The 14,499-nt window shown below is 43.9% G+C and overlaps 1 long non-coding RNA gene across 1 annotated transcript in view; it reads left to right on the top strand.

Moving 5' to 3' along the window:
• The window catches only part of LOC310669788, a 546,967-nt gene that overhangs the window by 376,217 nt on the left and 156,251 nt on the right, over positions 1–14,499 (top strand). The window lies entirely within an intron of this gene.

The following is a 14,499-nucleotide window of genomic DNA, read 5'->3' on the forward strand; positions in this document are numbered from 1 at the left end:
GATATTGACAAGCTGGGATGTGTGTTTTTCTTTTTTTGCTGCAGTATCACATTGTTAAATTTGCAATCTAGTAAGATCCCTTTCCTGCCATCCCACAAGCCCTAATGCAAGGGCCAGAGTCAGCAAAAATTAATGTGTCATTTCTTTGTCCCTCTGAATAAATCTTTCAGACATTCCCCCACCCCTAGTATTCTCCTAGCATTTAGCAGGTGTAGCCTGTGGTTTTCTTTATCTATATACCAGAGTATGGGAAATAAACAGACCCCCTGATCTGCCACTACAGTTCTGAGGAACTGAGCCTAGAATTGCATTAGCCTTTGTTGCTGATGCATCACACGGTGGGTTCAGCAGGCACCGCTAATGGGATGGTAATTGTAACCCAAAATGTGTGGAGGCCTACAAGTTAAATCCAGTCCATGGAGTTGAGATGCTTTAGAACAGAATCAGACCATTTGCTTATTATCAGCATGCTAAATGTCCAGGTGTGAGAGCGTCAGTTGGAGGCAAGACGACAATTGTTAAGTTTTGTAGCTAATGGAGCTGCAGCAAGATTTTATCTGCAAGTATATTCTAGCCCCTTAATTATTTACCTCTGGAGATTTCTCCCTTTGGCAAGCTGGGGAAAGTCTGCTGCCTTTGTGTGAAGAGCAATTTTGCATGAATAGGCTGCAAATCACCAGGCAACCACCTGGACAATATGACAACTCTAGAGCTTTGAATTACATAGCAATTTCCAGGTAATATCAAGGTTATTACATAGAAAGTGTCATGTCATTTAGAGCTAAATGCACGATTATTGCTTGACAAACCTACCTGGAAAAATTTGCTCAATTTATTTGCTTGCAAGGAAAGGAATTCTGCTGATTTCCTTCCTGATTTTTCTTTAAAAAGTGGCAGAGCTGCTAATTTGCGCAATAAATCATGCAGCCTTTGAAACATCAATAATAATACAAACTCAGGGAGCTCAGAAAATGGGGAAGTGGATAATGGCAGATGCACCCAGGTACCCAGAAATTGCTTACTTCCACTACCATATCCCTGATTTGAGCCTGTGAGTGTTTTGATTCCTCTCATCCTACCTGATCCTGCCTTGCATCATCACCATCACCATCACTACTATTACTATTATTATCCAACCTAAAGCCCCATAGCGAATTGCAATGAGCCATTCTCTTCAACCAGGCCTTTGGCTATCTAACATCCTATTTCCTTTTAAAAGTGTTTGTGGAAGGAAGTAGGATGGGGAGAGGGCAATTGGTTTAGTTTGTTCTTCTTCTTCTTATGTATTTTATGTTTTTGTATGTTGTATTTTGATATTGTATATTTATGCTGTGAACTATGGATGAAAGGCAGTACAGTGGAACCTTGCTTGTCAAATGCTTCAGAAGTTGAACATTCAGCTTTCGAACGCCAACAACCCAGAGGCCAGTGCTTCTGTTTCAAACACATTTTGGAAGTCAAACAGCTTCCGAAGCACGTTTCTCCATTTTCCCCCCAATGGATTTTGCCGACCACCCATTGTGCCTCGGTTGTCGAACGTTTCGGAAGCTGAACGGTCTTCCGGAATGGATTACATTCGACAACCAAGGTTCCACTGTATACAAATTTAATAAATAAGAAATAATAATAAAATATTACAGTGGAAAGCTAAGCTCAATAAGCAAGGGGTTCCAAAGTGTAGGTGCCGCCACACTTAAACATGGATTTCTTATATGTGCAGAATGGGGATTAAGTGACACCCATAACAGTGCCAGTTCTGCAGACTGAAGAGGTCAAGTGGGCCTATATGGGGTAAGCCACTCTTTGAGATCAGCTGGTCCTAAGCTGTTAAGAGCTTTGTATACTAATACAGTGGTACCTCGGGCTACGTTACTTTCGGGTAACGTAATTTCAAGTTACAAGCACGGCAAACCCGGAAGTATATACTTCCGGGTTTTGCCGCGCACACATGCACAAAAGCACTCTGTGCAGAAGCACTCTATCGTGCTATGCATGTGCACGTGTGCAGAAGCAGTGCAAGGTAAGTACTTATTTTTTGCTCTATAAGACTCACTTTTTCCCTCCTAAAAAGTAAGGGGAAATGTGTGTGCGTCTTATGGAGCGAATGCAGGCTGCGCAGCTATCCCAGAAGCCAGAACAGCAAGAGGGATTGCTGCTTTCACTGCGCAGCGATCCCTCTTGCTGTTCTGGCTTCTGAGATTCAGAATATTTTTTTTCTTGTTTTCCTCCTCCAAAAACTAGGTGCGTCTTGTGGTGTAGTGCATCTTATAGAGCAAAAAATACGGTAAGTTCATATCCGTGGGGTCCACTGTAGTGCATTGAACTTGTCCCAGTAGCAAATCAGCAACCAGTGTTAATCTCTGAGCACAGGGGTTATGTATACAGCAAGGCCTCAGTCCTGAGAGCAATTGCACTGCACAATTCAGCACTGACTGCAGCTTCCAGATTGAACCCAAGGGAAGCCCCACACAGAGCACATTGCAGTAGTCCAGTGCTATGTTTGCTCCCTGAAAGCCATTCGAAGCTGCAGCAGCTGTTGTGTTGATTAAAATAAAGAGCGATGACACCCTTGCGGGGTGGCAATCCTGACATTTAGCAGTTCTCCCTCACCAGGCCATTATTCTCTGTGTGGTTCCTTGCCTGCCCTTCTGTGCTGAAAGTAAGTACTCCATTAGAGATGATAAATGAGCTTTATTAGACGTTTATAGAAGAAATTAGAAAGCGTTCATTAGCTGTCTCATCACCACTGCTGGTTCTGGGTGAAATGGTGAAAGGGGATCAGGAATGACACATCCCTAGGGGGAAGCGGCATGAATTTATGATCCTAGGCACCCATTGCAAGTCTTCTGCTCTTCCACTGAGAAGTCTCTAGGGCCTGAAATGTCACTGCTTGGTTTTTAGTGGGCTCTTGGGAGCTGTAGCTCATCCCTCCTGGCGGGCTGACAGAGAAAGCAACCATTGGCATAGAATCATATAATTCTAGAGTTGGAAGGAAACCCCAAAGGCCATCTAGTCCTACCCCCCTGCAATGCAGGAATGACAACTAAAGGATCATAGTAATTCTAGAGTTGGAAGGGACCCCTGAAACATTAACTAATCCAACCCCCTGCAATGCAAAAATCGCATCCTTGGGGTTCTGTGAGCAACACTCTGCACCTTTTACTTAAGCAAAAGCTCTTAAAAAAAAAAGATAGACAAATAAAACAAGAGGAACACATAAAATGCAAGTCTGAGCAAGTAGTTAGCAAGGAGAAATACTTGGATGAAGATTGAAACCATACTCAAGGAAAGTGGACTGTAAGGACCCCCACTTCTGCGTCCAGCTGTCCAAAGAAATATATTCCACACTCACTCCATCATACCCTTCAGGACTGCTTTCTTCCTAGTGATCTTCAGAGAATCCCCCCTCCCTCTATGGGGTCCATGATGTCACCTGGAATGATAATTCACTCCTTGCCTACCAGGACTGAGCTCTGTCATAAATAAACTGGGCCAAAGATGGGAGATGTTGGAGAGAGTGGCTTTCCCAGAAGATTTATTCTGGCATCTGGAGGGGCAGGGGGGAAGGAAGTGAAAATGGGTTTCGTTGGAAGATGAACGAAAAACCACAGTTGTAAAAAGCAAATGGGGCAGGCAGGAAAGCAAAACCACAACGTCTTGCAATATGACTTTTTTTAAGGCTTGGAGGGTTTAACCTCAGCGATGGTGAGGAGGAGGAGGAAGAGGCCGCAAGAGGACATTGGAGGACTCTCAGAGCTAAAGCCGAAAGAAGCAACCCTTCCTCTTCTAAGATGATGTAGAAGAAGGAAAAAATGAAGCAACCATACAATCTTAAGAGCTGAATGGGACCCACAAAGTTCATGTATTCCAACTTCCTGCAATGTAGGAATCAGTGCTAATGAATCCCTGACAGATGGCCGCCTGAACTCTGGTTAAAAACCTCCAATGAATAAAAGAATCAGAATTGTAGAATTGGAATGGACCCCTAAGAGTCACCTAGTCAAACCCCCTGCAATGCTAGAGTCTGCCATTGCCTTTCTTTGGAACTCAGTAGGCAGAAACCCACTGCCTCAAAAAATGCAATGAGCAGCTTTCTCACCCCCACCCAGCCCCTGCCCTAAGGGCTGCTTTCGTCTTTGCTTTTGTTAACAGAAATAACTCGTGAAGGCTTTATAAAGTGTTAGGAGGGAGCAAAGAGGCTTGGGAAATGGAGCGTGTCCAAGAGCTGAGCGTGAGGGGAAGAAGCAACAAGGAGGATACAATCTTCAGGCTTGGTAGAGGCTACTTAGGAACCATTTTCCATCGCCATCGAATAACCATCTCCCAGAGAGCTCCCACAATGCAGTATTGCTCCACCCGCCTGAGCAATTTCACGTATCATAGCTGATTCTGAGTCTCAACTGGAAAACACAGTGTTTGTGAGGAATCACACCACATTTCCACCTATTATGATTATTGTTTGAACTTACTGTTCACTTTAAAAACAAAAAACAAAAGTAACTTAAAGCATCTTTCAAGAATATCTTCTAGTGGTGTGAGATTCCAGGGGCTCCAGGCATTTAGGCAGGATTCATGCTTTCTTCGAAATAAGGCACAGCAGAGACTGTGGTGTCTTTATGATATATGGCTTATTTACAGGTACAGTGGTGCCCCGCAAGACGAATGCCTCGCAAGACGGAAAACCCGCTAGACGAAAGGGTTTTCCGTTTTTCGATGCGCTTCGCAGGACGAATTTCCCTATGGGCTTGCTTCACAAGACAAAAATGTCTTGCAAGTCTTGAGATTTTTTTCCACTCCCCACCCCCTTTTTCTAAGCCGCTAAACCGCTAATAGCCTTTTAGCAGCTAATCCGCTAATCCCTTAAGCCTTTAATAGCCGCTAATAGCCGCTAAACCTCTAATAGCGCTAATCCGCTAAGCCGCTAATGGGCTTGCTTCGCAAGACGAAAAAACCGCTAGACGAAGAGACTCGCAGAACGAATTAATTTCGTCTTGCAAGGCACCACTGTATATACAACCTGAGCTTGCAATGGAGGGATTCACGGCATTAACACTCCCAAAGGGTATTGCTTCTCCTATAACGGCAGCCTTGGACTCAAACAGAAATCAAACATTGTTCAAACTGTTTCTCCAGCTTGCTGCCTTGTTTATGGCACACATCACTGCAACTCTTAACTCTCAACTCTTCCCTTTGCTTTTTTAAACTACCAGCCAATTGAGGGATGTAGGGGGGCACCCATCTGCCATCTCACACAGAACCCCTTTACTTTGTCTCCCTTAATGGCCCATCACCCAGGCTATCACCTCAAGACAGGAAGCTAGCACTTGGTGGATCCAGAGGTTAGAAGGATATTCTTAGAATAATAAAATTGTAGAGTCGCAAGGGACCATGAGGGCCATTTGGTCTAACCCCCTGCAATGCAGGCATCTTTTGTCCAGTGTGGGGCTTGAACCCACAACCTTGAGATTATCTTGCATACAGCCAACCCTCCCCCCCAAAAAAACTCTCATAACAATACAGTATGTAAATAACACATATATTGAAACCATCATCAAACTCTCCTTGTTGGATGTCCACAACAATCCTATGGGGTAGGTTAGGCTGAGAGGCACTCTAACCACTACACAACACTGCCTCTCAGAATCAGAGTAGCCTTGGATGAGATGAAGGAGAAGTCAACATTTTGAGGAGCAAAGGAAAGGAGGGTTATGTACAGGGTCACTTGCTGGTCCATTGTATGGATGTATGTCAAGTGGGGCCAAGGTTAAGGCTAGCCCTCATGGGGATGTGCTTCAGTGGTATTTTCTTTTCCTTCTTCAGAGGAGAGGTCACCAAAAATGTATATTCTCCTTATTGTGCTTCTGCTGGTGATGTCAGGCACTCTGCACAACTCAGTATTTATTCCTGACTTCTGCCCTGTGGCTTTCCAGCCCCTGGTAATATGTGAACACTTGTCAATTTTGTTCTGTCTCAGCTGTTAAAACTGGAATTTGATTTGGGGGCCTTCTTCACACATTTAGTTGCATTTTTTTCTGGGAAATTTCCAGAAAGTGTTTTTGACATTTGTTGGAGTCAATCCAGATTCCCTCAAAATCTTTTAAAACTATTATTATTATTATTATCAGGGCCAGGAAATGATAGAACTGTAGAGCTGGGAGGACCCTGAGGATCATCTGATCCAAACCCCTGCAATGCAGGAAACACAGCTCAGAGATCCCTCACAAATGACCACCCCACATCGGCCTGAATATATCTCCAATGTGTTAAAGAATAATAGAATTGCAACCTCCTGACAGTTCTTTATATTGAAACCTAACTTGTGCCAGACTGCCCTTCAAATACAAAGCTACCTCTGCAAGGATGGCACAGTACCACGCCCCCCACGCCCCCCATAGCTTGAGCTGGAATGGCATTTGAGGAGAGCCACCATTCCCCATAGGTTCATGGAGGGCATTGCTGAGAGTTGAATGGCTCCTCTGCTTCAAAAATGGCAAAAGGATATTACAAGATTTATCTGGAAAGGGAAGAAACTGAGAATAAAATAAAAACTTTTTACTGACATTAAAGACAGAGGAGGTTTCTCCCTACCAGATTTAAAATTATACTTTGAGGCAGCCTGCATATGCTGGATTCGGGACTGGATTAAATTAAAGAATATAGACCTGTTAGACTTGGAAGAGCATGATATTTGGTTGGCATGCATATTTACGGTATCAGAAGGTGAAAATCCACAAAGGATTTCATAACCATATAATAAGAAATGCAGTTTTTAAGGTAGGGGATAGATATAAAGATTTAATAGATTTAACAAAAACACCATGGTGGATATCCCCAGTAGAAGCAATATCTTATAAAAAGGTACCGTAAATATGAGGACTAAGTGGCCAACATATAGAGAGCTGTTAACAGAAGTGGACAACTAATTAAACTTAAAAGAATCTGAGGAAATCAGACAGGAGGTAACAGATTGGTTTCAGTATTTTCAAATAAATGAAAAATTTAAAAATGATAAAAAGAAAGGTTTTAGCTACACAATATCAAGAGTTCAAAGAGAAATTGTAGAAGATAATAAACAATTACTGTCGAACACATATAATTTGCTGTTGGAATAGGAAACCAAAGAGGAAGAGGTTAAGTGTGTAATGATAAAATGAACAAAGGATGTGAGACATAATATACAAATGAGTGACTAGGAAAGGCTTTGGAGGACAGATTTGAAATTTACTGCATGTTTCTCACTCAAAGAGAACTATATGAAAATGATGTACCGATGGTACTTAACTCCAGTAAAACTTGCTAAAATGTATAGAACAAGTTCAAATAAGTGTTGGAAATGCAGAGAAAAGGAGGGTACGTTCTACCATATGTGGTGGGAATGTAAGGTCATTAAAAGCTTCTGGGAAATGATCTATAATGACTTGAAGAAAATGTTTAAAATAACTTTTGTTAAAAAACCAGAAACTTTCTTATTAGGATTGATAGGAACTGAACTACCTAAAGAACAGAAGAAAATATTTATGTATGCTACAGCAGCCGCAAGAATACTGTTAGCTCAAAAATGGAAGGAAGAAAAGACACCGACGAAAGAAGAATGGCAGATCAAGCTAATGGACTATGCAGAAATGGCAAAATTAACGGCAAAGCTCAGAGACCATGATGAGAAATTTTAAAAAGAGTGGGAATCGTTTATTGTTTATGTGCAAAAATATTGTAAACAAGTTGATACATTGGCAGGCTTTTAAGTAAATGCTTACAACTAGTAGAAAATTAATGGAAATAATAATGGAAAAGGTTTAAGAGTGGATATGCAGAAGAAATTGGTTAATATAAGGAACCAGAAGAGGGTATGGAGGGAAGTCCAGAGATTTAAAGAATCTCAAAGAGAAGGTTTGTGAAAAAGTATTTGTTTTTATTTGTAAAAATGTAACTGTGAAAAACTAATAAAAAATTTATTTACAAAAGAGAGGGAGAGAGGGATGGCTCCTCCCATCTGATGGGTTATTGAAGATCCTCCTTGTGGGAGGGGCAACCTGCTCTCCCCAGACCCACCCACTTCACACCTGCTCTCTGAGCTAGGTGGAGTTCAGCGTTATATTCTTTTTCACTTTACTTTGTTTTGCCTTCATATTTCTCCAAATTCAACTTCTCTCTTGCCTTTAAACGGCCTTCCTTTTTCCCAGCCTCTGTCTTCCTTAACGAGTGGGAAAATTAGCCCTGGACGCAGCAGGGAAGGGACTAACAGCCATTAAGCTCAAAGCAGCTAAACGACCCACTAGGGGAGAGAAAGGGGTGAGGAGAAAAAACAAAAGAATGGCTGAAGCAAACTGCAGGAGAGCAGAGCCAATCACGACTGCCTTTTGAGAGGCTGGTGTGCCCCCCCCCCAGTCCTTCTCCAGGACCTGAGGGGACTGCAGCAGGAACCCCCTCCCCTTATTTTTTGCCTCTGAAGGGCTCTGGGGCCACAAGAGAGTAAAAAAATAAAATTCCTGACAAAGTTGTTGACCCCAATATTTTAAGCTTTTTCCATTGTGTTGCCATACATCTGGGTTTTCCCTGGCATTTTGCCGATTGGGCAAAATTCCCCCCTGACACCATCTTTACACCCGAAAACCAGGACATGTCAGGAATTTTCCTGACGTATGGCAAGCCTAACCGCGAATCCTCTGAGCCATGCAGGAAGGAACCACCAGACAACCTCAAAGGCCAACAGTTCCCCCACACCTCTGGCAGGGCGAGAAGGGCTGCAGCATCACCGGTGCGAGTAACACCTAGGGGCAGTCATGGAAGGGGCAGGTGCTAATCCCCGAACCCCCAGGTTTCTGGGGCTTCCAGGTGAGGTTCCTGTCCTGGCTAAGAGACATTGTGGCGCAGGGCTTGCAAGGGGCCAGCCTGCCTCAGATGCTCAGAGAGCGTTGCTGTAGTAGGAATGTGAAGTTCCACAGCTTCCGCTGAGGACATTACTAACACATAAGAACATTAGAAGAGGCTGCTGGATCAGGCCAATGTCCCATCTAATCCCGCATCCTCCCAGGGGACAACCAGATGCCCCCAATGGAAACCTGCAAGCTGAATCTGAGCACGAGCCCTCTCCGCTCCTGCGATTTCCAGCAGCTGGTACAGTGGTACCTGGAATGTGAATGGGATCTGTTCCGGAGCCCCGTTCGCATCCTGAATGGAGCGTAAGACGCAACGGCGTGTCTCTGTGTGCGCGGGTCATGTTTTGCCACTTCCACACATGCGTGTGAAGTCATTTTGAGCGTCTGCGCATGCACAAGTAGCGAAACCTGGAAATAATGCGCTCTGTTACTTCTGGGTTGCCGTGGACCGCAACCCAAAAGCGCTCAACCTGAAGCACATTCAACCCGAGGTATGACTGTATTCAGAAGCATTGCTGCTCTACAATGGATGTAAAGTATAGCCATCATGGGTAGTCACCATCAGTAGCCTCCTTCTCCTCCCTGAACTTGTCTAATCCTCTTTTAAATCCATCCAAGCTGGTGGCCATCACTGCCTCAACTCCTGTGGGAGGGAGTTCCATTGCTTGACTATGTGCTCCTGCAAAAGGGCAACTTCCTATCTGTTGGGAAGAGAAGGAAGAGAACATCCTATAGAGACCCACACAAGGTTTCCTTGTTGCTCGCTGCTGCTTGTATTTCAAAGTAACTTGAATTCCCTTGGGTTTTCCAAAACATGCAACCACTAAAGGAAAGAGATCGTTTTTTACACTCCCAACCCCCGCATGCACTCACTCAACTACTTCAATGGGGCAGAACTGGCACTACTGAAAGTGCCACATAATCCCTGTTCCATATTTGTAAGCGCTTGAACATTTAGTGTGGCAGCACCTACACTTTGGAACTCCCTGCCTATTGATATCAGGCAGGTGCCTGCAACTATTCTTTTCAGCGCCTGCTAAAAATGTTTTTCTTTAGAGAAGCCTGTACAGATGCTTAGAAAATTGAGGTGTGTTTTAATCTGTTTTAGTATTTTAACTTTCTTTATATTTATAAAATATTGTTGAATTCTATCCTTGATTTTCTTGTTTTATCTTTTTGACAACTACTTTGAGGATTTTTCTTTTAACAAATAAATATTAAGATAAAATAATAAGAACATGCTACCTGTGGAGTTCAGTTGCAGAGAGGGGAGATCACTCCACAAGGAAAAGTCACCAAATATTAGACAAATTAATGTTTGGTTTAATTTTAAGAATTGGATCTCCTCCACTCATCCACCACAAAGTTGATGTTTGTCCCATTGAAGGTATCTAATCCATCTGTCACCAAAAGAGGACAGTTGTTTGCGCGATGCATTTATTTATTTATATTTTATTTATATCCCGCCTTTTTCTCCGTGGAGCTCAAGGCAGCTTACATGGCTTTCCCCCTCCTCATTTAATCCCCACACCAATAACTCTGTGAGCAGTGCCATTTTTTTAGAAAAAGAGGTGCTGGAACTCAGCATGAACAAATCTGAGAAGTGCCCGGAACTGAGTTCCAGTGAGTTCTGCCTGAAAAAAAGCCCAGGTTGTGAGGAAGGCTAGTCTGAGACTGAATGACTGGCCCAAGCTCATCCATTGAGCTGCATGGCCAAGTGGGGATTTTTAACCCCAGTCTCCCAGGCTCTAGTCCTCTTTTAATCCCCACAATAACCCCGTAAGGTAGATCAGGCTTGAAAGGCAGTGACTGGCCCCAAGGTCACCCTTGTGTACACACACAAGCTTTGCTCTGGAGAGGGCAGGGTCTGAAGTGCAGCATCAGTTAAGAAAATAAGAAGAGCCTGCTGGATCAGGCCAATGGTCCATCTCACCCATCATATGGTGCTGGTTGGCCACTGTGAGAACTGGATGTTGGACTAGATGGGCTGTTCTGATCCAACAGGCTCTTCTTACCTTTGCATGGAAACCACAGGAGGAGAGAGTACTCTTGTGGTCCTGCCCTGATGGCATATGAGTGGCCCCTGTGAGTGCAGGCTGTTGGGCTAGATGGGCCAATGAGGCTCTTCTGAAGTTCTTATGTTCTAGACCAGGGTTTCCCAAACTTGGGTCTCCAGCTGTTTTTGAACTACAACTCCCATCATCCCTAGCTAGCAGGACCAGTGGTCAGGGATGGAGTTGCCGTCCAAAAACAGCTGGAGACCCAAGTTTGGGAAACCCTGGACTAGACACTTTTAAGGCTTCCCTATGACCTGAGGGAAAGGGGCTGCCTCTAGCTTTCAAAGAACCAGACCAGGGGCAGTTTTAGGGTGATGGGCACTGTGCTGCAAGGGGCACCACAACAATGTTGTAGAATAAAGTATGGTGCAGGGGGGGGGATTGAATTTTAGTGTTGCAGAGAGCACCGCTGAAATTTGAGAGCTCTAAGTCCACCACTGTCTAGACTAATCTTGTCAAAGTAGCAACGGTAAAGTTGATTTGAGGTCTGACAGACATCAATAAAAGCTATTAAACCAAGGCTGCTCACTCTGGCTTGAACTCCTTAAGCATCTTCTCCTCCCCCACTTTTCCTTTCCAGGAGGAAGTGATAGGGTCTTAAGCTCCATATCCATGCATTAGTGACTCCTTCTTCACTGATGTGCATGTATTATAGATATGTCCAAGTCTTGAAGATCCAAATGGACTCTGCATAATTCATGGTTGGGCAATCACACTTAGTCCTAAAAGCTCCTTGGCCTTTTAATGGCAGAAGAAGATTTTAAAAGCAGGGACATTTGCTTGCATTTATTTTTTAAAGTGGTCAGGATGGATTGCCTCAAACACACCCTTTCAAAAAACAAAGAAAAAGCCTGATAATAAAACCATAGAACTGTAGAGCTGGGAGGGCCCTAAAGGGTCTTCTAGTCCAACCCCCACCAATGGCAAAATTACAGCTAAAGAACCACCGAATCATAGAGTTGGAAGGGAACCCCTACCCCTGCTCAAAATATCTTGAGGAAAAGGGTGAAGGGAGCTAGCTGCACACACTTAGAAGTCTCCCTGGAGTTGGAACCCCAATTATTAATGGTTTGGGGGGAGGCTATTGAATGATATTAGGCATGGTAGCTGTGCTCTTCCATCATGATTGGAGGCAGCAATGCTTCTGAATACCAGTTGCTACAAAACCACAGGAGGAGAGTGTTGCTCATGTGCTCAGATTCTGCTCACTTATGTCTTATGTCCTTATGACCAACAAGAGTTGTTCAACAGTGGCACAGACTACTTCAGAAGGTGGTAGACTCTCCTCCCTTGGAGGTTTCTAAGTAAAAGTTGGTTGGTTGGCCATCGGTCATGGATGCTTTACCTGAGATTCCTGCAAGGAGTTGGACTTGATGACCCTAGCGGTCTCCTCCAACTATAATTCTATGATAACAATAAGAAGAAAAAGCCAGGTTGGTGACCATCACTGCCTCCTTGGGGAGTGAGTTCCATTGGTTAACTATCCACTGTGTAAAGAAGAACTTACTTTTCGCTGTCCTGAATCTTCCAACATTCATCCACCAACAGCCTTCTTCTCTATTTATCTAATCCTCTTTCAAAAGCACCCAAGTTGCTGGCCAGCACTGCCTCCTGTGGCAGTGAGTTCCATAGTTTAACTCTGCAATGCATGAAGACAGACTTTTGTTTTATCTGCCCTGAGTCTTCCAACATTCAGTTTTATTGGATGTCCATGAGTCCTAGTGTTATGAGAGGAGAAGAACTTTTCTCTCTCCACCTTCTCCCAGCCATTTTATAAATTTCTAGCATGTTGCCTCTTTATAGCCTTTTCTCTAAACTAAAAAGGCCCAAATACTTCAGCCTTTCCTCACAACGGAGTCACTCTTCATCCCCTTGATTATTTTGGTTGCCATTTTCTGAACCATTTCCAACTCTGCAATATCCTGTGAGGCGGAAATGAGCAAGATTTAGAAGGTCGGTGAACTGGGAGCTGTCCATGCTGCATACCACACATTCTATTCCATGTTGTATCAGCACACTGCTTTTTCAGAAAAAAACGAATTGCAAAGCACTTTACAAGCAACAACATTTTCTCTTCAAATTTGCACCTGTGTAAGCAAAAAATGAGTTCATGTTGTCCTCCACTATCTCCTGGCAAAGCTTTCCAGAGCTGAGAGGCAAACTCCACCCAAACTAGCTATGACAAGCAAGTTTTTTTTGTGTGTGTGGTTTTTTTTTGGGGGGGGTAAAGTTTCTACATTACACACACACACACACACACTATTATTATTATTATTTTATTATTACAACATAAAAAGTGAAAAAAGAAAAGAAAACGTATATTACAGTGGTACCTCGGGTTAAGAACTTAATTTGTTCTGGAGGTCTGTTCTTAACCTGAAACTGTTCTTAACCTGAAGCACCACTTTAGCTAATGGGACCTCCCGCTGCTGCTGCCGCTGCCGCTGTGCAATTTCTGTTTTCATCCTGAAGCAAACTTCTTAACCCGAGGTGCTATTTCTGGGTTAGCAGAGTCTGTAACCTGAAGTGTCTGTAACCTGAGGTACCACTGTATATCAATATAAGAGCTAATAAACAATCTATATATACTTATCTAATGTATAGTATTATTATTACTATCCAGTATTTTTAACCAGCAATACTTTGTATAAATGCATTCCAAATGTCATTCTAATTTTCCATGCAAAGGTTATGTCTGTAAGCAATCTGTTCATAACTTGCAAGTGTAGTCATATCTTCAGTCCACTGATTAAATGGAGCCAGACACTTACCTTTCCAGATTTGACAGGTTTGTGACGAGGTCTGTCTTGAAATTGATGGTTCTACTGTATATGAAATAAAGGAATGACGAATCATATTAAAAGTGTCTGGAGAGTCTAGTAAACTGAGAAACAGATTTTTAGGGCTGTGATTTCCCCAAAAAAATTCCAATGCTTGGGAAGAATTTGTGTGCCAATATCTCATTCCCATATCATTTTAAGGACAAGGAAGCCAGTCGTGGTGGATGCCCTAATGCATGGGTCAGCAAACTACGGCCTGGGGGCTGGATCCGGCCCAATTGCCTTCTGGATCCAGTCTGCAGACAGTCCGGGAATCGCCGCATGGATTGGTGTGCAGATTCTGATCATTCAGGCTGCTCCATTCCCCACACCAGCCCCTCACACACACCATGGTGGCGCCTCCTCCCTCCCTCCTCCTGGCTTCTTCCCGCCCTGCCTAGAGGAGGAAGGGGGCTGGGATTTGTTGAGCTGCAGTTGGCTAAGCACCATTTTAAGCAGCCCTTCTCTGGAGCCAGGCATTTCATGACACTCATCATCCCTCCACTACCGCCTCCAGCCCCTGCCGCTTGCAAGGCACAGGAGCCGTGGTAGGCTGAGTGCCATTTAAAGCAGAGCAGGCCCTCTCTGGAGCCCCCCCTTTCGTGCCACTCATCGTCCCTCCTCTGCTGCCACTGCCAGCCCCTGCTGCTTGCAAGGCACAGGTAAGCAGCCACCGGGGCTCATCCAGTGCTGTGGAGAAGGGAGGGGAGAGTCAGTGGGTTTTTGTTTTTCCCCAAAATATAGTCC

This window comes from Podarcis tiliguerta, assembly GCF_965153285.1.
Source record: "Podarcis tiliguerta genome assembly, chromosome: Z".
NCBI lineage: Eukaryota > Metazoa > Chordata > Lepidosauria > Squamata > Lacertidae > Podarcis > Podarcis tiliguerta.